This window comes from Pseudopodoces humilis, chromosome 7, assembly GCF_049639895.1.
Source record: "Pseudopodoces humilis isolate 2021_Gansu_Grassland_sample_001 chromosome 7, ASM4963989v1, whole genome shotgun sequence".
Classification (NCBI taxonomy): Eukaryota; Metazoa; Chordata; class Aves; order Passeriformes; family Paridae; genus Pseudopodoces; species Pseudopodoces humilis.
In genome coordinates, this window is record NC_142206.1 from 52021323 (window position 1) to 52038439 (window position 17117).

General features: G+C 38.6%; 1 long non-coding RNA gene across 1 annotated transcript in view; it reads right to left on the reverse strand.

Moving 5' to 3' along the window:
* Nucleotides 1–1148: 1148 nt before the first annotated feature.
* The window catches only part of LOC148184031 (uncharacterized), an 83741-nt gene continuing 67772 nt past the window's right edge, over nucleotides 1149–17117 (reverse strand). Inside the window, exons 4-6 of the long non-coding RNA XR_015772958.1 lie at nucleotides 1905–2008; nucleotides 1625–1651; nucleotides 1149–1241 (exon numbers count right to left, since the gene is read on the reverse strand). This is a non-coding gene — a long non-coding RNA (uncharacterized LOC148184031). The remainder of the gene's footprint in view (nucleotides 1242–1624; nucleotides 1652–1904; nucleotides 2009–17117) is intronic.

The following is a 17117-nucleotide window of genomic DNA, read 5'->3' on the forward strand; positions in this document are numbered from 1 at the left end:
AGGCAACTCACAACTTTGTCTCTCAGGTCCAGTCCTGTTTTGCTATGTCACTCAGAAGTCAATACAAGTATTCCAACTTTGCAGTGGTATAACAGAGAACAGACTTGGGCCCAAATATCCTATTGATACTTCAAACATTCTTGTTTTATCAAAACTTGATACTTAAAGCCTTCTGGTAACATGGACAATCAGGATAAATTAGCAATTAATACTACATAATTGCCTTAGACTATGCTCAGAAATCTCTTCCAACTCACAAATAGTTCACATACTCAAGCCACAAGTCTTGGGCTGCATACTCCATCAATAGACATATCTTTGTCTATCTTGACATATCTCCTGCAGGCCAAACATAGGGTTTGCCCTAACCATGAGGAATAAAAGCAGGGAGTTGAGGTTCACTGCAAATGCCATCTTAATGGTCCTCATTACTCAGGCCTGGGAACAGTTATCCAGAATGCTTCTGCTGATCTCAGTTTCTGGTTAGTTCTCCCTCACTTAACCCTGAACCTTTCACATACACATGAAGACAAACACCCAAAGTTCTACATGCTAAGACTTAAGCAAACACATTTTGTGCCAGGTGGCATAGGCCAATAACCTGCAAAGGTCCACACCCACACAGAATTACACAATGGACCACACGTAATTTGGAGAATGCCATTTGCCTATCACCAAGAATTATCAAGCACCAGTCATTTCCAGAAACTGTTTGCTGGTCTCAACAGATCAGTTACACTGCATTTATTTTTTCTCTAAGCAATACTGTCTATCCCTGTCATTCATACCAATTTGGGAGTTCACCCAGATACATCACTAACTCTTTTCCAGGTCCTCAAGCTCAATAACATTTAATTCACCAAGTGGAATTTCTCTGGTTCTTCTCTGCAATCCTAATTTCATTTTTCATCCTGATGAGCTGCCAGAGAGAGTCCACTCCACAGGGATCCCAAATGTTACAGCCCACTGCAGCCCAACACTACATGACTGCAAGTATTTTGAAAGAAAGAAAAGGCTCCATAAAACATCACTGGAGCTCTAACACTTCAAAATGTGAATTCGTGGGTCTGTTGTAACATGTTCAAGCCTCGACACTCGGCCAGTGCACAGACCTCCCCAAGGGCTGAGCATGAGGTACCTCGCTGGTGTTTTGGGTCTCAGTTTTAATCCACTGGATGGAAAATGGGTTGAGTCCAGCAAGGCCAGCACTCCAGGCAAGACAGGCACAAGAACTTTTCTCCCTGTACAGAAAACAACACACCATTTAACTGATAGCCTCAGTGATTCTTTCAGAACAAAATCAAAGAATAGAAGTGAGTTTCCAGGAAGCAGCTCCTGATCTCATCCAGAATATTAAAATGCAAGGTATTTTGTAGATTTTCAGCTGACATTGGAAGGGCCCAGCTAACAATCCAATTAATCTCAAAACAATAACAGTCCTTAATCTAACATATATCAGCAAATTCCTGTTTCTCTCTTTTCTAACAAAAATAACAACACTGTAGTTGCCAGTGCATTAATAAGATCCTATTTCTGCTCCAGAGACTGAATCGAACCTTTGTTCTTCACAGCAAAGGATTAAGAAGGTTGCTATTTTGGTAATGAGATGTGGAGAGGTACTTACTTTGCAGCTGAGATCCAGGCTGGATGCCTGAGAAAGGAATAAACTGTGTTACCTCAGATGAACTTTATTTGTATAACCAGTATATCAAACTCTGTTAGTGTGATGCATATCATTAGCAAAAAAGAGAGACTATTCATGAATAATTACAATTTGATAGAGTGTTTAAGCTCATTTACAAAATATGCCTTATGTTGTAGATAAAGTCATGAATGTAGATTTTAAGATAACAACACACACGCACATAAGAAGTTAGAAATTAGAAAAAAATGAAATTACTTACTTTCTTATTGGTCAGTTGCTTTTTTTTTTTTTTTTTATTCTCACAAAAAGTCTATTTTTTTCCAGATATTTCACCTCTTTTAACAAGCACATCATGGAGAAACACTGTCATAAAATGACACAAGAAGAAAAAAAATAGTGTCAGAAAAAACAGCACATGGACAGGGACAAATAGGAGAACACTGAAAAGAAGATCAAATCATATGACACAGATCCAAGTGCTGAGGCACCAACTCAGTGCCGAAAATGATTGAGAAAACTGTTTGTGAGGCAGGAAAAGGAAGCAGTGACCTGTGAAAATGAAACCAACTTCATGAAAACATTAGTCATATAAAAAATATGTTGTTTATAGTTATCATAACAACATTTTCATTAAACAAACATGTTTGGTATATAAAGTTGTTGCAAGTAAAACATTTCCAAAGGACTAGGGTAGGTAAGGTAGTGTGGTTAGAACCTGGCACCACTTCATAATTACATAGGGATCAACTTCTCGCACTTAGAAATGGAAATGTTTGGGGCTTACATCAGAGGAGGTCTGAATTTCTAAATGAAAAGTATTTTTGTAACAAGAGCCAGGAGCATCTTCAGATACAGCAAATACAAACAGAAGTGAAGGCAAACAGAGTCTCGACATTTCACTTGCATCCTGCCTATTGGCTGTTGACATGACAAAGTACTTTGAAAATATGACAAAAAATTAAATTATTTGCTAACTCTCATTTGCAGTCTATCAGGCCAGTGTATTTCAAACACATTTATCAAAGACCCACCATGATGCAATACAACCTCAGAAAGAGCCAGAATGTATGAAAGAAATTGTTCCATTGGTCATTGCTGATATCCTCTGGGAATGATAATTTGCATCTGATGAAACTTTTTTATCTCTCCTTCTCTAATGGATAGTAAGAATAGAATACCAAAAATCCGCAGAGGTTCAGATATGTCTAACAGCATAGGTGCCAGATCTCTAGGGAAACAAATCTTATGCAGTCAAGCTTTGTCTGCATGAGTGTTTCCATGCATATTACCCCTTCAAAAATCTTTTGGACATGATCACCAATTCCAACTACATCTGATAAAAGCAGACACCTCAGAAACAATCAAGTTCTTAACAACATGCAGAAAAATCACTGGATGGGTGAACAGAATGGTGTTAATAAAGGTTTTAACCCTAATAAATTAAAGGTTTATATCCTATTAGGCTTCAGAAAATCTACCAGTATGGAACTGTTGGGAATTTCCCAGACACTGGAGAGGCTCCATCTAGAGCTTCTGCCATGTTAGAAAACCAGAGAATCCAGTGCCATTGGATACGGCACTTTATTCATTTCAAGCTCAGAGCAAGTTTTTCAAAATCAACATCAGTACAAAAGAAATTGTGTTCACAAGTTTACATTCACAGGTAACACTTTAATCAAACATGGAAGGAATTGGGCTCAGTGCAGATGTGACAGAAGAATATTTTTTGGCCTGTAATATGCAGGCAGTCAGAATGTACAAATAAACAGTCCTCACTCTTTGAGTCTACAGAACATGTTGATTTCCTTTTAAATCCTCCAGCAGATTAACTAAACAAAATATTTATTTACAGCAGAAAAGAGGACAAAGTTCTCCAAGGACTGACATCTGAGTATCAGTGTGAAGTTATGACAGGAGGACCATCCCGTTAAAGTTTTCCACTTCTACGATATCCTGAAACACCAGTATTGAGCATAATTGCAGATTATAAAATAACTCCCTCTTTGAATACTTTAAGAATTCTCAGCATGTTTTCAGTTTCATAACATACCGGAAATGCTTTGTAACTCAAGTGTTAACTTTCAATAAAAAGTGTTAAGGACCTAGACACTGAAGATTGATACACACTAACACAACTCTGCTAGGTCTCAAAGACAGGTATTCTTAAGAGAAAAGAGAAAGGATCCCACCCATGCAAGACTGGACACTCAGATTTAATATGCAGATTTTGCACAGACATGCCTAACATCTAGCTATTCAGCCACCTAATGAAAATTCTTTGGACTCATCGCTAGGAGGAAGAGGCATTGTGGTTGAACAAGATGATTGAACATGAAATTCTGGAACTGGCAGCTTCTTTAGGGGGGAAAAAGCATATTTGAAAATTAAATTTGGCTGTCATATGGCGTGGGGAACTCAAATGGAAAAAAGTGTCTTCCTTGCTTCAGCTGAGTTCTGTGATAGCTGACTGTGCCTGCCCCATGGAGCCTGTGGGGTTGAATGGACACCCCAGGAGGAGGCAGATACACAGTGGGTGACAGCTTTAACAGCTGGCTTCCATTTCTAAATGTACAGTCTGAGTTCTGAGTGGTTGAATGGATACACAGATGCACAGATACATGTACTTACGTTTTTCTTTTACAATGCAAAGATCATCAAAAAATCACCTAAAATGCTTGCTCACTGTGCATAATACAGCTACAAACTCAGTCATTTCTATGGCAATAGCCTTCTTTGTTCAAATTTTGTATTATCTCAGATTTCAAGACTTCACAGAAGTTTAAAAAAATAAACCCTCTGTGTTTAAATGAAATGGTTTAGTGATCAGCAGTCTCTGCAGCAGAGTTAGCAGAACCCTCAAGTTTCTCTTTCCCAAATATATAAGACAATGCCAAAGACAAAATTAAAAATTATGCCTGGTACATCATTCTAGGTAGCAGGGAGAGGCCCAGGGTTCCAGACATCAGTTACAGGTTATACCAATTTAAGAGCAGAGAAAATGCAAGTTATATACAAGTTATATTTACATGTATAAATAGAATAACCATGGCTTTTCTCTGGCTTAGTGGCCCTTTATAGAAGCTGCAAAGGCAATGTGTCAGTGCATCAGGGACACAGAGGGAGAGGGACAGACCTGATACTGGGTACCCTGCACTTGTTTGGAAGTTTGGAAACACTGGCAGGAGGCAGCCTAGGTCCATCTTCACTTGAATCAACAGGTGTTTAAAATTGCCCAGACTTGCTGAAAATGAAGCCATGGTTGTCTCCACTTGGGCAACCACACTTAGAAGCACTTTTTGAAAACGTAGCCTGCAGGAAAACGAGGGTTAGAATGAAGCTGTCCTCGCTCCCAGGCCTCACACAGAGGCAGCTCTTTGACTGTAGGACTCCTTTTTCCCTCACATACCCTAGTCCTTTGCAGTGAGGTGGGGCCAGAGGGAGGCATTTTCAGCCTTCAGAGGACCTTTATACTGTATTAAAAATATGGGTTCTTTAATGTTTCCTTTCTCAAAAGTAGTAATATAAACTAACTGAGTGTGCTCTTAGGAGAGCTTTTGGCAAGGGTATGGGACAACACTGTGCCAAACCTCATCTTTGGCATGAAGAAATAAACAGACTGTGGTTCTGCATAAAGACAAAACTTTTGGAAAGCCTTTAGAATATTTCTCATAATGAAACAGTGGGGGGGTAGTTTTCTTGAAATTCTGAATACTCTCCAGAATACAAACCCAACCTTTAAATGTTTTGGTCTCTTCAATTATGAACTCAGTTTCTTCACTAAAAAAACTGAAACAATTAAATGATGAATGATGGATATGCTCTGATTTTGAACAATCCTCATTAAGGCTATTTCCATACCATTGCATATGTCTGTAGTAAATAGAAATATTGTGTCAGATAATAACAAGAATTAAATTATTCTCATCACTCTATATTACAGAAAGGGAAACTGAGATTGAAAGATCATGTACTCTGACTGTCTAAAGCTACAAATTATCCACTGCCCAGAACAGCAGTGCCAGATTATTTTGCTCCAGACTCTGGCTGTTGAACCCTATGCTTCTTGATGGATGATGTTCCTATTCACAGCAGTACCTGAACAAGAATATTGTCAAAAAAAAAAAAAAAAAAAAAAGGAAAGAGAGGGCCTGGTCTTGAATTTTGTTTCTCATTGCTCCCAATAGTGTTCCATAATAAAATGAATGGCAATGCAGATTGTATAGGGGATCCAGAAGAAAAGCAATCACAAAGTTTCAGAAATGTCTTAGTAAAAGGGTCCTGATAACGAGATTTCTCATTACATCACACACAGCTTCTGTGCTATAGAATAGATCAATCTCTCATATTTAGCAAATGAGGTTTATCACACATATATCTGAAACACACTTAGATGAAGACTGAGTATCCAAAAGGCTACTGTGGTTTGCCAATACACACACAACCCTTCTGGACTACCCAACATATCATGAGTGTTATTAAAAGAAACTAAATACTTTAAGAACAAGTTTAAGAATATTTTAATAGTGTTCCTTTTTGATTTTGGGTGGAAAGGGATGCTGTTCTCTTTCTTTTGAGGATTATTTTTTCTAAGTACATTTCTAAATCCTACTAAGTTCTGTTTAACTCCAGCCTTTGTGTGTTTCTTTTCCTCTCAAGCCTCTTTAAGTGCTTTTGTATCTCTTGTTCCAACAAGGGTTTTGCTATATTTTTCCTTCTTGTTCTCTGAGAAGTCAAGTCTCTTTGCCTACAATTAGAAGAACTTCTGCCTTACACACCCAAGTCTACTCCTGTATTAAACAGAAAACTTTCAGAATTAATAACCTTTGAAAAATGAATGAGGTAATTCTCAACTCATAAAGTTTTAAAGTTCTTTCCTTACTCCAGCAGATATATCTGTAGTGGATTCATTCATGCCAGATCATCAGCTTTTTTCTGAAATAATGGCAATAACACAAAAAATGTTTAAATATAGATACCAAAGTTCTGATGCCACCATGGGACTCTTCAAGCTGGAGCCAGGACCCTGCTGGAGGTCAATCTAGACCTTGACACCAGTCTACCACTTCCAGAAAATTGACATACCTCACCTCCACAGCCCTCCATTACAGCTACATACTTGACATTTTTTCAAGCATATCACTGCAAGAAGCAGTGGTTAAGCCCAAAGCTTCAAGAATTTCACTGAAAAATGTACCAGTATCTGGTTATGCAAAGGCCTTTGGTTAAAGAATACATAAACTCTAAATACCACTGAGGCTTGCGGGTTGGATTTTTGGGGGTTTTGAGTTTAGGAATTTAAGTTGCATCTTACTGTGAGAAAAGAGAAAGCAAAAACAACTGAGAAATGGTACTAGTCCACTAAAAACTCAGAGTCATAGCTGTGATGCCACAATAATAAAGAAAAGGTTCATGTAGGACAGAAAGACAGGCTGTGACCTCATTTCCACTAATTATCACAAAGCTGTTTGCTGCATTTTTATAAATGCTTTCCTGTCTTCACACTTAGTACACTTTGTTTCAGTGTGGCTCCCCTTCATTACTTAGACCTCAGTTTGATAGGTGACCAGTCCAAGCTCTTATGTATGCCCAAGTGCTTCCCACCAGAATTTAGCACTTCTTTTGCAAGAAGGTGAGAAACTTTCCTTAAAAATTTCCTCCTTATTTTCACCATAACTCACTGCAGGGTCTGTAGACATGATGTTAGCATATAGAATAGGGCAATATGGGGGTTTTTAAATTTAAGATGTATATAGAAACATTTTAGGCTGTGATTCAGAGGCATTACTGGAGAGGTATTTCCTGTAAGTAGCACTATAAAATGTGGTTATTTAAAAGGGATTAACAAAACAACAGAGTGGAAGTCTGACCTACTGGGAGGTGTAACATGAGGGTGGCATGAAATCAAGAGTGCAAGACAGCTGCATAGTACCTTGAGAAGCAGGACACTGAGGATCAAGCAGGATTTATACAATAAAACCAAAGAGGTTCAGTTGAGAAGGACATTTCCTGCATGAGTGAGAAAGCTCAAGGCAATATTTTCAATTGAGTAAGCACTAGCTGATGCAGGGGGATTCCAAGGCCTGATCCAAGTTAATGAAAAAGGCTTCACTGACCAGGGTCACCATCAGGTGATAAAGAGCCCAAGCCCTCCAGGGAATTCAGATCCTCACAGCCAGGTACAATATCAGCTGTATAAATCTATTCTAACAATAGAAGTGCCGCTAGTGTTCAACCACAATGCAAATATGAAAATAATATTTCTTTCACAAGTGCTTTTTAGGCAAAGCTTCATGGCTTATCATGCACAGGAACTGAAATACACAGGCAAGTACAGACTTCCATTGGGTAAACATCTTTAAGGCCATGTGCATGCACAGTAGCTCTGAGGAGTACAGCTTGTATTCACTCCACTGACCTCATTCTCATCCATCTATGTTTAATGTAGTCCACCACAGTAAATGAGTTCTTTACTTGCTAAATACACAATATGCATAAATTTTGGCTTTTTCTAAATTGCCAAAGAAGGTAAATTCACAATTTTTTTCAGGATAAAAGCGTGGGTTTTATGCAAACTTATTTTCTTAGCAGACAATTGAAAACACATTTTAAACATATTTGTCTACTATTTAACAAAAAAAATATGAGCAGATGTTTTTTGGATGAGCTACATTGTTTATTATTTTCCTAAGATGTCCAAAACATGATACTTATTTAACCCCTAGAGTAGTGACACAGAAATGACATGATGTGCATCATACATCAAATAATGGTCACTCCTGCTGTTCTTTAGACATTTAGGGCTTAATTTGCAATTATTTGCATTTATAGAGCAAAGCTATACAATAGAAATGGGAACACATCTCCTAAGTTGATACAGAATTGATTTTCAAAGGGTGACATGCACCAAAAAATCCTACTGGGTGATTAGTATAAACATGTAAACAAAAGAATGAGGAACAGCGTTGTCTGCTAATGGATTTTCAGTTATGAATTTCCATTGTTACAACATGTGATTAATTTACATGTTCAAATTAAGTCTCCATTTTTGCATGTTTAATTATGAGGTATTTAAGAGCATGGTTGGGTGTGTTTGATTATAAGCAACATCTAGGAAAAAGTTTGGCGCTTGCAATTTGCTTGTCCTCATTTAAAATGTTCTCATTACATCATGGAATGAACAAGTTAAAAAAAGGAATGTCTCTGTTCCCAGCTAACAATGCACACAAGTCAAGAGCTTTGCTCCTAATATTTCCCATAAGGATCAAAGATATCTTTCTGACAAGCGAGTGACAGAGGGAATCTGTGGAAACAACAGTGTGTCCTTGGAGAGTCCAGTAGTGCACATACTGTGGATGCCATCATTTAATCTCACTTCAGAGTTCCCCCAGTTCCAAAAATTTCAGACCCTAAATTTTATTGGGATTTCCATTTCATGCCTCTGTGCCATGCATGAACAGCTCCAGGGACTAATGCTACAATTTTCCTAGTAAAACAAGGGTACAACTGCAAAGGAGGGCTTAGGGCTGTCAAATAACTGGTTTTTCAGTTCAACTGCCAAGCCAAACAGTTGAAAAAGAATGCTGGTTCAAACTGAACCAAATTCACAATTTTTCCAGGTTTCCACACCAAAACCACTACTATCCCCACCCAGCCCACTGTACTTCGTTTAACATTAAATGTTCCATGTGTCTCAAGAGGAAGCATTTTTGAAAAATGCAAACACTTGGCAAATGTAAACATAAAAGACAAGGAAATACAATACAAGATTTACAAAATTGTTGCAAAGGGATTGTTCTCCTTGCAATTTTATATACAGTTCACTCTGTTATACTAAGACTCCGTCCTACTGTAGTGAAGCCACAGTTTCCAAAGTGAGCACCATTAACATCAAGCTGGAGAATCATTCTTAGTCTATTGCTTTTTCACTCTCAACTATCATTTAAGTAGTTTGCATGAAGTGGCTTATTGGACTGGTTCCATTTTGGAATTATACAAAAAGTAATTGCTGAGATATTCCCATGAGTAGTTAGGAATAAATTCAAAGCCCTGTCTTGATTGTACAGGGCATGGGTTTGAGCAATGATCTGATTTTGCTTGTGTGACTACTTAGTGGATGATTGTGAGGCAGGTTCTCACCCCTTGTATTGAAAATGGTTCATTTTGCATGCAGCACTTAAGTGGCCACCACCAAACTGAACATCTTTAAAGCCAGCTGATTAGCACAAGCCCCTGGCAGAGAGGGCATCAGACCCACAGACAGCTCCTCTGAAGCAAAAAAGTGTAAAGAGGAGCAAATGAGAACACATTGCAGCAGACCTCACTACTGCTAATTGTTCACATCCTGTCCTAAGAGACAGGACAGCAAGATCTAAACTTCCAGAGCACAAAGCAGAATTAAATCACAGCATCCATCATTCCAGATGAACAGCTTAACCACCAAGAGAGGAGGTAGAAGGCCTACCTGCTTCACACTCTGAGAATACTCTGCCCATATTCTCAGATTAAATTTTCTGGTAGATAAGAATCAAATTGTCCTGAATAATTCACTCAATGCTAGAAGTGACCTTTCTTGACACTACATTTTTCTCTTATTTTCCTAGAAGGTATACACACACTTTTGAGAAAGAATAGTCCTTCAAACCTGACAGGAATATCCTGCCTCTAGCAAAGCAAAAAGTTTGGTAAATATAATACCAAACTCTTCAAGATAAGACATGACATATTATGAATTTATTTGCTCACACATATACTCATGATAGTATACATATTTGGAAATGCTTGTGTACCTGAAGCATCAAGGCACTGCATGTGTCTGATTTACAGAAAAGTTCTGGAGAAAATCCAGCCTTCACACCATTCCTACTCATTTCTACAGTCTATGCTCTTTTCTGCATCTTGGCACTATCTCCACAAGGCATGGCTGGACAAGCAGCAAAATGTAGCATCAAATACCTAAATTTATGAAGGCTTTTGAAGAAATGGCCCTTCTATTTGGTAAGTTTTGTATGTCTATAGAGATGCCATAATCACAGAATAGAATGTTGAGGAGTTGGAATGGGCCTTAGACACCATCTAGTCCCAAGCTGCCGCGTGCAGGGACATCTCCCACTAGATCAAGTTGCTCAGAGCTTCCCTGTAGCCCCTCTCAGATACTGGAAGGTTGATGAGTTCCCCACACAACCTTCTCCAAACTGAACAGCCCCAACTTTCTCGATCTTTGTAGGGAAAATGCTCCAGTCTTCTTAAGCAACTTCGAGGTCCCTTCTGGACTTGCTCCAGCAGTTCCATGTCCTCCTTGTACTGGGGACACCAGAACTGTACGCAGTGCCCCAGGTGGGGGTCTCACAAGAGCAGAGGGGAAGAATCACTTCCTTCAACCTGCTGGCCACACTCCTTTTGATTCAGCCCAGGATTCTTGGCAGTGATAGCGATAGAAAAATATATTTTAAATACATTTATCAGAAGCAATGGTTTCTAATATGACAGAGAATCAAAATCAAACATTTTCACACAATACTAGTCACTCACACTTGCTGAATAATGGGATGAATCAAAGCAGACCCTGTCCCAGAAGACAGATCCTAAAAAAAGATGCTGTAACTATATACATGAGCTTGCTGAAATTTAATTCCAAGTATGCTTTTTCCAGGAAGAGACAGTTAAAACCTGTTAAAAGCCAACACCAACCACCATATATTTTGGCAACATTTTCTTTGAATGTACCGAATAACTAGGAGGTGACGCCTTTCTTTCAGCATCAGAGGTTGAAAATACAATGAATAGAAATTTTATGAAGTAGGAAAGTTCACTTCACAAAATGCCTTTTAAGAAATGTGGAGCTGTATTAAACCAAGAAATAACATTTTTACTCAAGTAGTGGGGATGAAAAGAAAATATATTTAAAAGAAAAAAAAACGAAAAAGTGAAAGTAGTGTTATTTTTTTTGTTTGACATTATTAACACATGGAAACATTGCTTTTGAAATTGCATGGAATTAAAATTATTTTGTAAATGTTACTGAATACACTTTAATTTCCTTTTCTCTCTTTTTCATGGAGGCTTAACTTCTAATCTCTAGCAGTTATCATTATAGCTGAATCCTGCTTTTATTGCTCAGGGGCAAAAAGCTATTTGCAGAAAGTTATTAGGTTTATTACTAACCAGTAGCTATGTGGAAAAAACACCATGTCTTTCAAAGAAGACCTGGCATTCAGATAACACTTGTGGACTGAGTAAATTCCACAATACTTCTCTAAGCAATTGCTTTTGCTTTCTGCCATGTTTTTGTGACGTTCTTTTGTCTTTTCACCCCACTTTAGGCATTCAAAGTGTACTGCTTAGCTGCATGACTAACGATGAATTTTAGCTTCCAAATGTTGCACATGCAGCTGCCACAGGAACCCAGCTATGGCTGAGGGCAAAGTGGGAGTGCACAGAACTCCAGCCATTGCCCAAGAGACACAAACATCTTCAATGATGGAGCTGCATTCAGAACACGCTGCATAAAGACAGACAAGATGTTCAGAAACCAGCAACAGCAGTTAGGTGAACTGAAATACCACACTGGCACAGCCAGAATATTTCTTGTTCTGTGCTACCTTGTTCAGCAACATCTGAAGAAACTGCCTCTCACTGAACTGTGGCACACTGACCTCCCCAAAAACCTAAACAGATTATGAGAATGCCTTAAAACACAGCTGGATTGCTCACAGGCAGAGTAATGCATTCAGAAAGCATTGCAAGACGTCTAGCTTACACAGCTTTACTGTGGGAGGGCTTTAGTTGGAACTTTTAAATATTAGCTAAGGAGAAGAGCTGTTTGTATCATTTCAGCACTACTCTTTCAATTAAGATTTTTAATAGTTGCTTTGCTCTTGCTCAGCTAGGGGATCATCAGTAATTTGCAGTATTCTGGACATTTTCAAATATTTCCCATATTTTTGTGTTAGAACTGCAGTGGATCACATGACATGCAGCTGTGTTAACATATTTAGGGTTTGGATACTTACAAACTCCTGCACTCTGGAGTATTATTTTTCAACTTGTTTACATTTGAGAATTACTGGAATTCTTTTGGGTTTTCTAACCACAAGGTTAGAATTTATGGAGAAAAATTAAGCAATAAATAGGTACAGTGTCTTACCTTTGTTTTTCATGTCTTGCCTGCCAGCAGAAGGATTAGAGAGATAAAGCTGGTTTTCTTCTGTGAAACTGCAGCTAGTCCAGTCATAAGCTCACAAACACTCCTTTCCATTTCAGCTATACTTTGACCACACAAGTATGGTTTACAGATTATGGGAGTTACAGAAACATAGCAAAGAGCTCTCAACAGCCTGACATGTATCAGCAGGAAGAGCTTCCAAGGGACCTCTCCATCCCTGCAGTGCTGAAAAACTTCCAGGGAAAATCTTCCTGGATACTGACGATCTCATCTAACTCAGGGAAAATTGTACTCTCAGACAGCTGCTTCATTGTGGGAAAGCACCTGTTCACAAAGAAATTATTCATAAACACAAAACTTCACTGCTAAAACACTTTTACCTGCTAAAATTCTGTTAACAAAAATAAGTCCCAGACATGCCCCATCACTTTGTTTTGTCCAGAGAAGAACAGACACCATAATTCTAAAGGTGCATGATTGCACCATAAATAATCTAAATGTACATTATCTTGTTTGAGATTATTTTTTTATTTCTTAACTCTGTAGCTTTCTGTGTTTGTTTTTTGTTTGTTTGTCTTTTTAATGCCAACAGACTCAATAGTGGAATCTGAGGCATGCCAGATACTGATACTGGATGCTAGTAATACAATTTTTATCACAGATAAACCTACAATTTGACACATAAAGAAGAAACTAACTACACTATCTCTGAGGGAAATATCTGAAACTACATAGACAACACTTCCTAAATAAAAAAATTACAATGGAATTTGTTCATAAGGATTGTTGAAAGGGATTTTATTAAAACACGATGTATCAGTCAGTTGACTACAGATGATTTAGTGACCAATTCTCCAGAATCAGCACTGTAAAGTTTGGAGAAAGAATAGCAAATTCCATGTTTGGAGACCTTGGAAGAGTATGTCACCTGCAGTCTCACAGCAAAAGTGCCCCAGCAGAGACTCAGTAAAGGAATGGATTCTACCTGTCCTTTAGCTGCTGCTACAGGTGTCTCATATTCACCAGTTTATACCTGCCACTCTCAACCTCAGACACACTTCAGCATAAAAAGTTTGCATTCAATTGTCATCCTCTATCCAATTTCAAAGAATAAAATTATAAAATTTTTTTAATGCCCGAACAAAATTTCTTACTACTACCTCAAGCCTTCTCCAAGAGTAAGGGGAATGATACAAATTATTATTCTTAAAATTGTCCTATCTGAGAATAAGAAGTGCACTTCTATTACAGAATGAATGACTCCCATTAGTTGATCTATTGCTCAGCACTTAGAACTAAGTTAGGGATCAACACAATTTAGGGCATAATTCTGATTTGACCTTGCAGATATTTCAGACAATTTGTTTCAGCTTGAGATACCATGGTAAGATTATCATTGTATGCTCATTAACTTGCCTTAGGAAGGGAAAAACTACCAAAGATTTTAAAAATTCAGTCATTTGCCAAGGAAGAGCAAGACTACAGGAGAAGCTGTGAGACTGTTTGCTTAAGTGACTTAATGATATTTTTCTCTTGCACTGGAGGTATTGATCTGGCATAAGGTCTCCATTTTCAGAGAGCACCACTGTTCTGCAACAGCTGATAAAAACTTGCACATTCTGCTCTGTAGAGAGGAACTTCCCACATTTCCAAACAAGATCTCATTCTAAACAGAAGTCAAAACATGGCACCCCCAAGTTTCCTGCAAGAAGGAAATGTCAACAACATTCTGTCTTAGGACAATAAGTGCATTTCATTGTTTAGCAACAAGCTGCTCCAGGGGAATCCCGAGATTGCCCCAAGACCTAGAATTGCTTGAGGAACACCCCTGGAGAGTAGGTTGCACTCACTCAGGGCAGATTTTCGACATACTCAGAAATAGAACTGTTTCAGCTACAAACCCATCTGGTTTCACACACAGCCAGCTTTGATGCACTACACATTCCCAACAGTTCATATATATGAAACAGAATCTGCATTTGGGCTCTATTTTCACCATTGGTACAGTCTTGCTTGCCCTTTTGTTTCCCCTTCGCCACGCTGTCTGCCTGCACAAAGAACTGGATGTTAGCATATATGATCAATAGAATTATTTTTTCTGAGACAATGAAGAGGTTTATCTAGTCTTCCTTTCAGTTTCAGTGACAATTGATGATTTAATTGAAAAAAAAAAAACCAAAACAATCTGGTACATCCACATGAACCTAGACAGAACTGGTTTCTTGCCAAATACAATGTCACTATTAGGGTCAAAGCTTTGCCATCATACACCATCTGTTTCCTTCTACTCCAGGTCAAACCGCTATTTAAATGTTTAAAAACTGTATTTAATTTTTTTTTAAAGCCTATCTAATCCAAGCCATAATGCCTCAAGATCATTTAACAGAAACTTGTAGTGTGACACACATGCACCCTTCTCATCCTGATCCAAGAAGATGCAAGCAAGGCAACACCAAGATAAACCCCTTCATTTCATATTTTCTGATCCTTTACCTAGTACTGTATCCTTATTACTAGTACAGCTACCACTCATCAAGGATCAGTTCTGACGGAATTCCCATTACACTTCAGCTATCCAGTTAGGCTGATTTTGCTTCTGTTTTTGCACTTCTGCTTAATTGCCTGATAAAGGTCCAGATGCCTACTCTGATTCTGGACAGACAAGAACAAAATACCTTATCCTAATACCAGAACCATAATGAAAACTAAAAAAGAGACAAGTTTTGTCACAGGAGCTTGAATCACGAATGGGTGCAAGGAGCCAAGATACACAGGAAGGAAGGAGCACAGGAGCGTGAGCAGGAACAGAATCATGAACTTCTTAAGTTCATCAGTTTGGCCAAATCAATTATAGCATCATCCACCATGACTAGCCCCTGTTCAGAAAGAACAAAACCCTTAGCACAGTAAAGACTGTTGGAAGACACATTAAATATTTCTGCTTCCCCTAGTAGTCCTATCCTGCATTCCCCATTGAACAGGGAAACAATGTAATTGCAAATGGACAACAGGATCACAGATGGGAAGCAATGATGTAAGCAGCTGTGAACAGAAGGGATGTGTCCAACAGGAAGCTTTTCTGTTCAGAAATGGGTCATTCTCTGAAAGTATTTGAAAACCTTGCAGCACACTGAAATGATTTAACCCATCTCAGTAATGTTTAATGGTCTGTACTAAACAGTGTCACATAATATCAGTCCTAACCACTTTGAATGAGGGCAAGTTACAGTGAAAAAAAGCCTGGACAATGCAGATGCCAGAAATATACCATCTGGATTCCAAGTGCCAAAAGAAGTGACAGGTTAAATGTCCAGACTCATCCTTTTCTGTCTTCTATTAAATCTATATTCCGCATTCTTTTCTATACTACTGGAAATAACCCAGTGTTGACATAGGTGAAAATGTTTCTAACAAGGATCTATCTAGAGATTGCGAGAATAACCATGGCTTGCACAGTCAGGGTACAATTTGCTTTGTTTTCAGGAGTACAGCCTACTGGAATCAGTTATCTGAAACAAATTTGTCTGGGTTTTGCAAGCCATTAACTTGGCTGAAGATTAAAAGTGTTTACAATGTACTCAAGTCTGCCAATCAACATGTTGCTCCGTGATTGTCCTTCACAGAATTGCACACTTCTCACCTAGATTTGCCTTCTCCTGGAAAGCAAGGATTAATTTTCACTTGGAAGGTATAGCTATTAGCGTAGCATCCACAGTGAGGGAAAAAAGGCGAGCTAAAAACCATAGAGCACTATCTCATTTTAACAGACATGCTACAGCAGTTCAGAGGCCAAGAACTGAACATTTCTATTGCATTAAACAAATCAAACATTCGCAAGTCACAACAGCTGCGGAGGAAAGCGGCCAACACGCTGGTAAACACACAAGTGGCACTGCGAGCTGTCCCAACACATCAAGCGATAGAGCAGCTCCCTGCCCTCCTGCCTGGAGCCAGTGCCTCTAGGAGGCACTATGGAACTGCAGTGTGGGGCACCTACGGCACTCAGAAAAACAGCCACAACCATAAATCCTCTTTTCACACGTTGTTGTTCATCTGCTCTCTACGAGGAGATGATTTATTTCTGTGGTAGGGAGCTACTCAAAGGGAAGCCTCAAAACATCCTAACAAGGATAAGTGTGACATATGTGTTATGTCAGCCACTACCCATTAGAAGGCCTATTTCCTAGAACTGACATAGATGCAAGTATATTCTGTAAAACAAAGTGCTGACACCCTCTCTGATATTATGGAGGTCAATGTGAACTAGAAAATGCAACTTCTACTGATCTTTTTGTTTAGTCTAATTGTTCA